Consider the following 14,296-nt stretch of genomic DNA (forward strand, 5'->3'; position numbering starts at 1 on the left):
GTGGAACAAGATGATCTTGTGCAAATGAGGCATTGAGTTAATAACAGTACTTTGTATTTACATAGAGATTTTCTATGAGCTCAACATATTCTTGAATTAAAAGAAGTTCTATGTTGGTGCAGTTACTTTGGAAAACTCTGGCAGGGTCTTTTAAAGCTGAGCATATGTATACCTTGTGACCCAGAAATTATACTGCTAGTTTATCCTCAGCAAAAATGTGTATGTGTGTTCACCAGAAGATATGTTCATAGCACTATTATAGTCCCAAGTCCCAAGGAAAGTATCCAAATATCCATTGACAGTAGAATGGATATGGAGTAGATAGATGCATTATGTTATAATCACACATGGAACATGATGCAGCAATGAGAATGAATTATCTATACCTACATGCAGCTATATGGATGAATCTCACAGACATTATGTTAAGTTACAAAAGCCAACATAAAAGAGTACAAACTATATGACTGTATTTGTATGTTGTTTAAAAGCATACAAAACTAATCTAAGCATTAGAAGTCAGGGCAGTGTTTACTTTGATATGGGTAGCAATGGGTAGGGAGCATGAGTGGGGATATATAAGGTGCTAGTAATACTGTGTTTTTGAATCTGAATGCTAGTTTCACAAATGTGCTCAGATTGAGTTATAAATTTATGATATGTGTACTTTTCTTTATTCATATTAATGCACCTTAAAAATAGATGTTTACTTGTATAGCTTTATATATCTCCTAACTCTCCTCTTCTAGGTTTTGAAGTATTGTCAGTTGGAACCTAAAGTAACTGTCATGAATTTAATTCATTATTCAAAATTCTACATTGTGTATCTCATTTTGGTGCATCATAGGGCCTGCTGATACCAAACAAAACAAAACAAAGCACAAAACTAAAAATAAGGGGAGAAATTTCAGTCCCTCTACTCAAGGAGTTAATATGAGTTGGTGAGAACAGATAAGTAATCAATTATGCATAATAGCACATAGAAATAAGTACAATAAGCAAAATAAAGGAATTTTGCTAAAATCAAACAGGAACACCCAAACTAGGCTGTGTGGGCTTCATGACCAGAGAAGGCTGCCTGGGACAAGAGATACCTGAATTTTACCTAAAAGGTGAGCAGTTAAACAGACAGAAACTAATAAGAAACATATTCCAAATGGGAGAGCTCCATTTGGGACGTGTCTGAGGTAAACAAGAGTATGATCTCTTCAAGGAACTGCAGGATACTTTGTATGTCAGTAATATAGGTTGTGAGGAAGATGAGGAATTGCAGAGCATGAGGCTGTAGAATTGTGAAAGCGTTTTGAAGACGAAACTGAAGAGTTTGGACTTTTCTTGAAGCCTAAGGGGATATAGTAAGGATATACAGCAGAAGGAGAGATATAAAGAGGAATTACATGATAAGATTTTAAGTTAAAAAAATCACTCTGGCATTGGTAGGATAAATAATAAGTTGTAAGGAGTTAGGACTAATGGCAGGGAGGTCAATGAAGAATTAACTGAAGAAATGATGAGAACCTGAGCTAAATTAGTCACTTACCCCAAAACTCCACTTATAAATGTATTTGAACATGCAGCTGATTTTAAGATTTGGGGAAATAGGCTTACAGTGTATCATAGATAATTTCACGTACATAGATAATTTCAAATTCAACATTAGACCTTCCTATTCTTAGAATTCTTTAGTTGATAGCATTAACACTACTCTACAGCATCGTCTTGCCTTTTCCTGGGTGCCCAGAATCTAAGCCAGAACTACTCCTGTTCTTAAGATCATTGCCAGAGACATCCTTGATTCTGATAGAACCCTGTCTATTGAGGAAGATATTTTTTTAAGATTTTTATTTATTTGACAAGGAGAGAGAGACAAAGTGAGAGAGGGAACACAAACAAGGGGAGTGGGAGAGGGAGAAGCAGGCTTCCCGCTGTGCAGGGAGCCCAATGTGGGGCTCGATCCCAGGACCCCGGGATTATGACCTGAGCCAAAGACAGATGCTTAATGACTGAGCCACCCAGGTGCCCCTTGAGGTAGATTTTTGTACTGGATAAATATCTTCAGAGCTGCCAGGTCAACTGGTCTTTGTGATGCCCTAGATGTCAGAGAGAGAAAAACCAGCTCTGTAGGAAAGGTATCTCCAGGACTTCTGAGCACAACAATAAAACATTGAGTGTTGTGGATTAGGAGGGAAAAAGAATGGCACCAAGAATAAATCCAGATTCATGAAGATGTACACTAGGAGTGTTTTACCATTTATAAGACTCGATATACTGGAAATGGAGTTTCATTATACTGCCATATTGCTGACCTGGATAGTAATGCAGATGCTATCTTATTATTATTTAGTGTGAATCACGTTAACTCCCACAATGGCAAAAAATGGCAATTCAGGAATTCATGGTTATCCTTATTGATGCTCTAAACATCAAGAAAGCCATGAGTGTTGGAGCTGAGGCCTACTATATTCTGAAGAATGTCATTAAGGATAAGTGAGGGAAAGAAGCTACCAATGTTACGGTATGAAACAGTTTTCTACTAACATCTTAGATTAAAGGTCAGCTAATTATGGCCTGTGGGCTAAACCCAGCCTACCTCCTGACAATGTGGTTGGAACTAGAGGGTGTTATGCTAAGCGAAAAAAGTCAATCAGAGAAAGACAATTATCATATGATCTCACTGATAAGAGGAATTTGAGAAATGAGGGAAGGGAGGGGAAAATGAAGTAAGATGAAACCAGAGAGGGAGACAAACCATAAGAGACTCTAATTTCAGGAAACAAACAGGATTGTTGGAGGGGAAGGGGGTTAGAGGGATTGGGTAGCGGGGTGATGGACATTGGGGAGGGTATGTGCTATGGTGAGTGCTGTGAATTGTGTAAGACTGATGAATCACATATCTGTACCCCTGAAACAAATAATACATTATTTGTTAATAAAAAAAATTGTCTATGGCTGATTTTGTGCTACAATGCAGAGTTGAATAGTTGTGACAGGGACTATATAACTTAAAAGTTGAAAATACTTATCATCTTGTCCTGTACAGGAAATGTTTATCTACCTTTGCTTAAAGTCTAAAGAAATCCTGGAATTGCTAATGAGTACTATTAGAAAAGCTGGATGTAAGACATGAGGTTTTTAGTAGGAATGGACTCTTGAGTGTTTCCAGTTTGGGACATGTGCTCTGGGATGTAACTCTCCAGCTAACCCCAGCACATACATCCCGGTACCTCATAAATACCTCATAAAGAACTGCTTAGTGATACAAAAATCTCTTTGACCAGAATGACTGGGAAATTTAGGAAAAAATCACTGTTACTGCAGATATCCAGGTGGCAGGAGATGATTTCATAGTGGCCAGCCCAAAGCAAACTGTGATGCTGTGGATGAGGAATAATGTAAGTGTTTCCTGCTCAAAGTCAACCAGTTTGGCTCCGAATCTCTTCAGCCAGGCTAATCCAATGATGGGGGCACCATAGGTTTCCATTATTAAGAGGAAACTAAAAATGCTTTTACTGCTCACCTGGTGGTAAAGCTTTGTCCTATACATATAAAGATTGTTGCATCTTAACAATCTGAATCTGCTTCTTATAATTGAGAAGGTTCTGGACAGAAGATTCGGAAACTCCATAGCCATTTAAGCTTAAAGTAAGAGCCTCTCAGTCAGTTTAGGTTTATTCAGCAGGTTAGACCTCTGTTGCTATTCTAATCTGATAGCCCAAAACATCAGGCCAGTATTGTATAAGGACCTTTGGTCATTTTTTCTTCTTCCCTCAGTTATCTGTGGTATTCTCACTGCTTTATTAGAAATGCTATATCAGAATCCCACCTTAGCTATCTGGAATCTTTTTAGAATATCTAGCTTTTCAATCATGTGACTAGTTCAAAATTTTATATTTTTTCTTCCCCTTACCCAGCTATGAGTCTGTGAATTCATGTACTCATAGTGGTGGTACCTTGAGGTTCACAGGCAAGATACCCATAGTTTTTATGTGGTAAGAAAAAAAGTCAGTAGGTAGAAATAGTCCATTAGTGAACTACTCTGCTACCAGTGACTTTTTTCACTTTCCATGTTGTACCTCATGGTATTCCAGGTTTTCACCCTCTGCTTGTTTTTCACCCTCTTCTGGTCCTGTCCTCCCAGATTATATCTCCTTCTCAATTTCCAAATTCTCTCTCTTTTTGCAGTATGTTTAACTCTTTTCCGGTTCTAACCCACATCCCCTTTAAGGTCCAGGTTTGAGGTGCTCTGCAGAACCAAACATCTACTTAGTGAGGTTCATCCCTCTGTGTAGAATTTGGAGTTGTAAATAGCAATCTCTTGTATATGTCAAGTACCAAATACAGTCAGTGTTCAATGCTTTTTCCCCCCCTCTCTTTCCTTCTACTTGTTTTATTGTTGTTACATTCTTTTTCTTTTTAGGTCAAACAAAAATGCCTCATTACATCTGTTGATGTTTGTGTTCTCTTATTTTGGATTTAAGCTCATAAAAGGAAATACATGAATCCTTCTAGCCTTTACAATACAGCATATATAGAAAAGTCCTGTAATGACTGTTTTTTAGATTTGGAGTATGATGCTAGAGAAAACTTAGGGTCATTTAATTCACTTTTACAATATTGCCTCCTCCTCCAGTTAGGTAGTGGCCTGCTATAGCTTGGTATTTTCTTAGAGTATAAAGTGGAAACTGGGAAACAGGTCACATAGTGGTTAAGGCCCAAGATTTGAAGATATTACTTACTGTAGATTTTGGTCAGGTTGCTTAATCCCCCTGAACCTCAGTTTCCTCATCCATAAAATTAAGTACAAGTGCTTACTTCATAGTCTTCTTATGATGAACAAAGGAGAAAATGAAAATAAATTATGTTGTACCGGAACTTGCACAGAATATGCACTCTAAAAAATGGAGGCTGTTGTTTTTACTATTAATATTACTGCCACACAATAATGATTTTTGGCTTGTATAGTTATCAGAAAAATTGAAATTAAATGGAGCACACAATAAATGCCAGGAGGCAAATTGAGAAAGGGCTGGAAAAAGTCCCAAGTACATTTGGAGTGGTGTTCAATGACTCATTTTTTTTTCACTTTTTACTCTGCAAAATACAAAAATAAACAGAAGTAGTGCAATGAATTTTATGTACTCATAATTCAGCTTTATCAATGATCAACTCAACCCACCATTTTTCATTTTTATTGCTACTCACTTCCTTCTAACCCCTCTTTCACTGTATTATTTTAAAGCAAATTCCATATTATCTGATTTATTCCATAAATACTTCAGTATATACGTCTGAAAGATAAGGACTTTAAAAATAACTTTATGTACTAAGTAAATCTTAGTTGACTTGAAGCTGGCAGTCCTGCGTAATCCATTCAACCTCCCTAGTGATGTAGACACACAAACTGAGTCATGAGACCACACCCATCAAGAATGGTAGCAAGGCTGTTTGATTGGGTGAAATAGAAGAAAGATAAAGGTTACATGTTGATTTCATGAATACCCCAAATCATGTCCATTAACATGTGTGGCACAGGCAAGGTGTGGTTGTTTTCAGGGGATGTCATGGTGTAATGGTAACAGGAATGTGCCTTTGCTCAGAAAAATCTGGGCTCCAAATCCTAATTCTACCACCCATGGCTTCAGCCAAATTACTTACTCCTAATACTTCTGTATGCAATAGTTAAGTTTATCAAGTGTTTCTTTCATGACTGTTAGCTCATGTGTTCCTTATCATGTTGGGGGATGACTCTGAGTCTCAGTAAGGTTTAAGAACTTGCCAAGACTGTCTTTTTCCCACTGTATATTTTTACCCGTTTTGTCGAAGATTATTTGCCCATAGAGTTGAGGGTCCATATCTGGGCTCTCTACTCTGTTCCACTGGTCTATGTGTCTGTTTTTATGCCAGTACCATGCTGTCTTGGTGATCACAGCTTTGACGGGACTGGAAGAGATTATGCTGAGTGAAATAAGTCAAGCAGAGAGAGTCAATCATCATATGGTTTCACTTTTTTGTGGAGCATAACAAATAGCATGGAGGACAAGGGGAGTTAGAGAGGAGAAGGGAGTTGAGGGAAATTGGAAGGGGAGGTGAACCATGAGAGACTATGGACTCTGAAAAACAATCTGAGGGTTTTGAAGGGGCGGGGGGTGGGAGGTTGGGGGAACCAGGTGGTGGGTATTAGAGAAGGCACAGATTTCATGGAGCACTGGGTGTGGTGCAAAAACAATGAATACTGTTACACTGAAATGAAATAAAAATTAAAAAAAAAAAAAAGAACTTGCCAAGAGGCAAGAATATACAATGGAAAAAAATATTGTCTCTTCAACAGGTTGGTGTTGGGAAAACTGAATAACTACATGCAAAAGAATGAAATTGGAACACTTTCTTACAACATACACAAAAATAAACTAAAAATGGATTAAAGACCTAAATGTAAGACTTGAAACCATAAAATTCCTAGAAGAAGACATAGGCCGTAATGTCTCTGATTACCATTTGAAACATTTTCCTAAATAGGTCTCCTCCGGCAAGGGACACAAAAGCAAAATTAAACTATTGGGTCTACATCAAAATAAAAAGCATTTAGACAAGGAAGGAAACAACCAGCAAAGCGAAATGCAACCTACTGAATGGTAGAAGATATTTGCAAGTGGCATATATACAATCAAGAATTAATATCCAAAATATGTAAAGAACAACTCAACGCCAAAACCAAATAATCCAATTTAAAAATGGTCAGAGGAGCTGAATAGACATGTTTCCAAAGAAGACATAGAGATGGTCAACAGACACGTGAAGAATTTTGGCATCAATAATCATCAGGGAAATGCAAATTAAGCCACAATTCGACATCACTTTATAACTGTCAGGATGGCTAAAATAACAAACACAAGAAATAACAAATGGGAGTAAGAATACAGAGAAAAAGGATCCCTTGTGCACTGTTGGTGGAAAGGTAAATTGGTACAGCCATTGTGGAAAACAATATGGAGTTTCCTCAAAAAATTATAAAGAGAAGTACTATATGATCTGATTTTTCAATACTGGCTATTTTCCCAAGGAGAATAAAAACGCTAATTGGAAGATATTTGGAACCCTATATTTATTGCAGTATTATTTATAATGCCAGGATATGAAAGCAACCCAAGCATCTATTGGCATACGTATGGATAAAAAAGATGTGGTATATATGTGTAATGGAATACTACTCAGCCATAAAAAAGAATGAAATCTTACCAATTGCAACAACATGGATGTACCTGGAGAGTATAAATCTAAGTGAAATAAGTCAGTCAGAGAAAGACAAATACCATACGACTTCACTCAGATGTGAATTTAAGAAACAAAACAAATGAACAAACAAGGAAAAAGGAGACATACAAAAAATCAGACTTTTAAATACAGAGAACAAACTAGTGGTTGCCAGAGAGGAGACAGTTGAGAGGATGGGTGAAATAAATTAAAGGGGCTTAAGAGTACACTTATCTTGATGAGTATTGATAAATGTATAGAATTGTTGAATCACTATATTGTAGACATGAAACTAATGTAACACTGTATGTTAATGACACCTGATTTAAAAAAACAAAAAACAAAAAAACAAAAACAAAAACAAAACAAAACAAAACAAAAAAACTCCCCAAGGGTCACAGAGAACCTGTTTCTTCAGAGATGATAAGGGAACATATGAGCTAACAGTTGTGAAAGAAGCTGGATTCAAGCCCAGTTCTATCTGACAGAAACTGCATCCTTTGTGCTATATACCATGTTGCTCTGCCTAGGCTGACTTCAGCCCAGAATTACTCCCTCAACCCCCTTTCCCCTGGTCTTTGGTTTGATAAGGCAGGGATAAGAAAGACTTTAGCTAAATTGGGTTGCTCACTGACAGAGGGATCTTACATTGCAAGTGATGAGTGCATGTGAGCTGGGATGCATCCAAGTTTGTGGGGCCTTAAGCTTATTCAGTTTGGTGGGCTGCTTTAAGACCATATGACATTATAAATCTAACTTCATTATGAAAGCTACTGTTGAGTTAGAATAAAGAAAGCATCATAAATTACAAATTTCTTCAAAGCTGACAAGTTATATTTTAAATGCTACAGACATCATAAAATATTTTAAAATAGCATAATATTTTTATTAATTAACTTCCTAATATACTTATGTAATAATTTTCTCCCCATATTTTTGGCTGCATACTCTCTGATCTTTTCATGTTGACTGTGATTCTGTAACATCATTTTCTGAAGAATAGAAAGCTAATTTAGTCTTTCCTATAAAATGGTTGATCAAATAATTTTTTATCTATTGATGGTTTTTAAAAAGTTTATTTCAGTGTCATGACTTATTAGTAATGTAAAATTTAGAATTACACTAGAAGTACTTATTAGTAATGTAAAATTTAGAATTACAATGAAATTTGGGTAAACCTCTTATCAAATTTTTTCATACATATATCTTAAAGTTTTAGAACATACCATGTTTTCCTGTGCAATGATTAATCTTAAATTCTCTTTGATTATTGACATTTAATCCTATTACCTGGACCCATACCACATCCTTAAAATGGACCTGTGCAAGTAGGGAATTTTTATATCCCCTGCTCCCCCCAGTGCCACACACCAAGCTTGAGTTTCATTAGCTTCAGGGTAAAGCTGACTGCAGGTTAGTTGGTTACTTATCTCCTCTTTTGCTTCCCCTATCATCAGACTTTCATTTCCTTATCAGGGCTTATACTCACTCACCTGGAAAGTAAACTCTACACTAACCCCCAGTACAGAATATTAATTTCCCTGACTTTGTCCCTCCCCCAAGAATGGTGTTGAGAGCCCCTAACCTCCCCCTCAGTGACTGAACTAGGATCCAAGTGTTTTCTTGATGCCCCAAGTATCTATAAATAGGAGTACACATTGTAAACTTACAGGCTTTAAGGCACTGGCTACCCTAGTTACACACGACAGAGCCCTGAAGATGAGAATATTCTATAAGCATATATGGTCTTGCTGGATCTGGGATCATTCATTTCCCTCACACTTTTTCTTTGTATAAATACAACATTTCAGATGTTCAGTTAAAGTAAGTACTCTTTTTTTAAGTCTTTGTCATGTGCTATAATTATTCACTGAGCTGTCTGGGATATTTCTCATGATTACTTTTCCTTACTTTCCCAGTGAAACTACTGATAATTTTTGGTTTTTCTTAAATTTAATAGGACAAAGCAAAGTATTCCGGGTATGCCCACGACAAGACTAATGTGGCTTTCTTAATGCCTACCTCCTGGTGAGGGCTGTCTCTAAGAGAGGAAAGGGGGAAAATATCCAGGATTTATCATTGTTTAAGTGAAGAAATTGGCCGTATTTAACTTTTTTTTTCTCATTAACTATAGGATGACTCAAATATAGAGTTTGTATTTCATGAAATGCAAAACTGTTGAAAATAGGTTGGGAATATATCTTACACATCTTGTTTCCCCCAGAGTCTTTTAAAATGGCACTGTTCAAGTCATTGCTACCTAGAGTCCAAGTGTCTTAATCTGGGTTTCAGGCCCCCTAGCAGATCAAAGAGTGCTTTCGGGTGTGTATTTTATACAGGTCCCTCTCAGGGTACAGAACAGTCCAGAGAAAGTCAGAGAAAAGATCTGGGATACAAATTGGCATTAACTAGTACCAGTACCTTATTAAAAAATAATTTCTCATTGATATTAGGGATTTTGCCCATTTTATTCACTAATGAGCTGAAGAGCTTGGCTGTACTAGTAATACTGAATTATCTTTGAAATGAAGTACATTAGTTGCCATAATTAGTTGGTGGGTATCTTTTCTATCAATTTGATTTCTAATGTGAAAATCATTGATCTTCAGTTAATTCATGGATACTCTGATCTGTCATCTTCTCATGCTTGACTTGAGAAACCTGGGCTTCAGGAAGCTCCAGATAACTTACCTTATATTTACTCATTTATTTGTCCTGCCCCAGGTAGATCCAAAATGTTCTTCTTTTCATCCTATTAAACAAAAGAAAAACCAAAATTATTGGTAGTTTCCTAGGGAACTAAGGAAAAGTAATTGTGAGAAGTACTCCAGGAAAAGATATTTATTTCCTGAGCACCCACTATCCATTAGCATCTTCCTTGAATGTTATAGAAACATAAATAAAACATAGCCACTGACTTCAGGAAGCTCATAGTCTAGAAAGCAAGAGGGACATTATTATTAATTTTTTTATGTTAGTCAATATAAGCCACAACAAACAACCTCAAAACCTCAGTTGCTTAATATAAAAGTTTATTTCTCATTTATTTATAATGTATGTGGGTTAGTTAGTAGGGAAACTCACCTCCACAGTCAAGTGGGGACCCAGATGTGTGCATCTAATTGGCAGATGAGAGAAAAGAGAGATGGTAGAAGATTGTGCTTATAAAAAGTGAAGATCTCTTCCATTCCCTTTGCTGGACTCAGTCCATAGTCCTTCCCAACTGTAGGAAGGCTGAACAATACAGTCTCACTGTGTGCCTGGGAGGGAAAAGAATTGGGTTTGGTGAGCACGTAACATTACATTTGGTGTAATAATAATATAGGATCATTTGTGCTGTGACAAAAATCAACACAAGGATTATTAGAAGAAAAAAATACTTAACTTGGCCTGTGGTCTAGAGTTGGGGGTAGGAATCAGGAAATGGCTTCTTAGAGGATGTGAAATTTAAAGGGTAAAGACTGACTTTTAAAGGGTATGTAAGAGTTAGCTAGGTGAAGAGGAGAGTGGAGGTTGAAGTAGTGGTGAGGACATGAGCAAAAGCAAGAAAGCATGAAATAGGAAGGTGTACACTTTAGAGAACTTATGACTCAAAAGATTACATCCAGATCTTGCATTTTGGTAAGAGACATAAGACTTAATTATCACCATTCTGAGGTTAGTAACTGTTCTGGATCACACTGATATATACTAATTCAGTTGTTCTAATTAAAACATGTATTGCCCCATTTTTAAAATCAAAGAAATACTTTTTTTCAAACTAGTTGAAAGCCAGGCAGCCAGCATGACCTAGTTAAGAACTTTATTCAAAAAAGAACAAATTGAAAAAGAACTTGGAAATGAATTTCTCTGAAAATCATATCTCCCTCTATTTGTGAAGATACAAAAACCATATATCTCAAGGATGTGTAGTGGCTTTTTTCTCCTCCAGTGTAATCGATAGCAAAACTTTCTATTGTAAAAACTCAGAGATGTTTTGTTATGGGTCCGCTGAAGAATAGTTTATATTAAAAATGATTGGATTAAGATATAATCATCTCTTGTACCTCCATCTATGTTGTTGCTCTTGGGGTAACAAAGTTTAAGGCTCTGGTGTGCCCTAGAGCTCTTGGATTTTATAAATGTCTATCTGTTGCTTAAGACTAAAATCTATCTGCATTAAGAATCTCTCTTGGGATGAAGTGAAGTTCTTGGCTCACACAGGGATTTCAAAACAGGAGTTACAGCACTGAAAGACACATTTCTTGGACCATTTTTAAATATGAGAAAAATGAATAGTACATCTAAATATGGAATCCATATCGATAGAACTGGAGGTGGGGTGGGCGTCAAAAAGTGCTTAGGGGAAAGGCAGGAGGGAAGTAAGTTAAAATAGGACCAATAGTGTTTATCTTGAAACTTGGCAGACAAATCTAAAATTTCATGGTTTTGTGGTTGGAAGATAGCAGAGAAAATAAAAAAATGGGAGAGTATCATGTTTCCAGGCAAGACCACAAACTGTAAACCAATACAGGTAGAATTAAATATGCTAAGGCATATTAAAGCACTTAACACCATGCCCAGCACCTAATATGTGTTCAATAAACACTAGCTATTGTTATTAATATCATCATCATCATCATCATTATTATTAATGTTTTGCTGTATTGGACACTGTTAACTCAAAATATTCCCTCTTCCTACTCAAGCTATTTCTAGTTTTTTTCTCATGTAAAATTTTAAAATTCTTGAGAACAAACATTGAAAATATTTAAATTGATGCTATACATTTCTCAAAGCTGGCTCTCTAAAGCCTATCCCTCCAACTCCCTCCAGACAAGGTTTTGTGCTTCTCTCATTGCATCACACATAACTTAAGCTTTCCCTTTTGAACATTTATTACAACACTGTACTTGACTAGAAGCTCCTTGAAGACAGCAAAAAAAAGAAAAAATGGTTTTCATCCCTGTATTCCCAGAGAGACTACTATGTGCTTAGCACAGAGTAGATACCTGAATATTTGAGTGAATGGCCAGTAACTTACACTTTTCTTAGCCCTTTCACATCCATTTTGTCCTCAGGTAAGCTCAGCCATTTGGGTTTTATTACAAATAAGACCACTAAGGCTTAGAAAAGTTTAAAGTTATTGCCCAAGGTGGGAAGTGATATAGTCAGTATTCCAACCACCCTATTTGTCTATAAACTTCCTAAGCTTTTCACCAAAACACATTACATTTTCTTCGCATTTATGATGAGAAATAACATTGCCTGAATACGGAGAGACCTGGGTTCTAACATTCTCTTCCCCTCTTATAGGGCACTGCTAATTATATGATGTCTTATTTTCTTTACCAGAAGCCTGAGAACTCCTTGAGGGCAGGAACAGCTTCTTATTTGCCTTTTTATGCTAGCACATACCACCAGGAATGACATACAGTAGGTTCTCACTATACATTTCTGTGACTGAAGGCAGTTATTCATGATAATAACAATAGCAACAATAATTGAATTCTACATAAATAAATAGAAAACACTTTAGCATCTGTTTTCTTCTTTTATCCTAACACCACTATTTTTTTGGTTTTTTTCCTTAATTAAAAAAAATTATTTGAGAGAGAGAGACTGTGGGAGTGTATGTGTACGTGCATGATTAGGGGGAGGGGCAGATGGAAATAATCTTCAAGCAGATTTCTGCTGCGTGCAGAGCCCAACACAGGGCTCCATCCCACCACCCATGAGATCATGACCCAAGTGATCATCACCTGAGCCAAAACCAAGAATTGGACACTCAGCTGACTGAGTCACCCAGACACCCCCAACCCCACTATTTCAGATCTGACAAGGCTTGTTTGTTATCTTTATTTTATTTTTTTAAGATATTTATTTATTTATTTATTTAATTCATTTTATTTTTTATTTATTTTTATTTATTTAATTTATTTATTTATATATATTTATATATATTTATTTATATTTTATTTATTTATTTGCACAAGCAGACAGAGTGGTAGACAGAGGAAGAGGGGGAAGCAGACTCTCCCTTGAGCAGAGAACTAGATGCAGGGCTTGATACCAGGACCCTGGGATCATGACCTGAGCTGAAGGCAGACACTTTAACAACTGAGCCACCTAGGCACGCCTGTTATCTTTATTTTGGAGTGAGGCAAATTGAGTCTCAGAGGTTCTCAGCAAATGGCAAAATTCATACTCTTGAGTTTGACCTGGGATGCCAACTCAGATTTGTGTTGCTCCACATATCATGACTTTTCATCATTATCAGGCTGTTTCAAAGCCAGAGAGATTTTTATCTTTACTGAGAAAGACTCAAAGATGACCAAATATTTGATAAATACAAATAATACCAGTACTTCTGATAGAATTCCAGGTTATTTGGGCTGTCAGAAGTGGAGTTTCCTCTGGGTGTACTTTTATATTAGTGTTTCTGAAAACTTCATTGTGTATACAAGTCATTGAGGACCTTGTTAAAATGCAGATTCTGATTTGGTAAGTCTGCCACAGGGCATGAGAATCTCCATTTCTTTCTTTTTTTCTTAATTTAATTTTATTTTTTCAGTGTTCCAAGGTTCATTGTTTATGCACCACACCCAGTGCTCCATGCAATACATGCCCTCCTTAATACCCACAACCAGGCTCACCCAACCCTCCAGCCCCCTCCCCTCCAAAACCCTCAGTTTGTTTCTCAGAGTCCACAATCTCTCATGGTTCATCTCCCCCTCTGATTTCCCCCAATTCACTTTCCCTTTCCTTCTCCTAATGTCTTCCATGTTATTCCTTATGCTCTACAAGTAAGTGAAACCTTGTGATAATTGACTTTCTCTGCTTGACTTATTTTATTCAGCATAATCTCCTCCAGTCCCATCCATGTTGATATAAAAGTTGGGTATTCATATTTTCTGGTGGAGGCGTAATATTCCATTATATATATGAACCATATCTTCTTTATCCATTCATCTGTTGAAGGGCATCTTGGCTCTTGTGGGAATGCAAGTTGGTGCAGCCACTTGGAAAACAAGTGTGTATATTCCTTAAGAAATTAAAAACAGAG

At 36.6% G+C, this 14,296-nt stretch overlaps 1 protein-coding gene across 3 annotated transcripts in view; it reads left to right on the forward strand.

The window, feature by feature from the left end:
• Positions 1–14,296, forward strand: part of AGBL4 (ATP/GTP binding protein like 4) — a 1,476,328-nt gene that overhangs the window by 580,164 nt on the left and 881,868 nt on the right. The window lies entirely within an intron of this gene.

Source organism: Lontra canadensis, unplaced genomic scaffold (assembly GCF_010015895.1).
Source record: "Lontra canadensis isolate GAN:19392208 unplaced genomic scaffold, GSC_riverotter_1.0 scaffold179, whole genome shotgun sequence".
In the NCBI taxonomy this organism is placed as follows: domain Eukaryota; kingdom Metazoa; phylum Chordata; class Mammalia; order Carnivora; family Mustelidae; genus Lontra; species Lontra canadensis.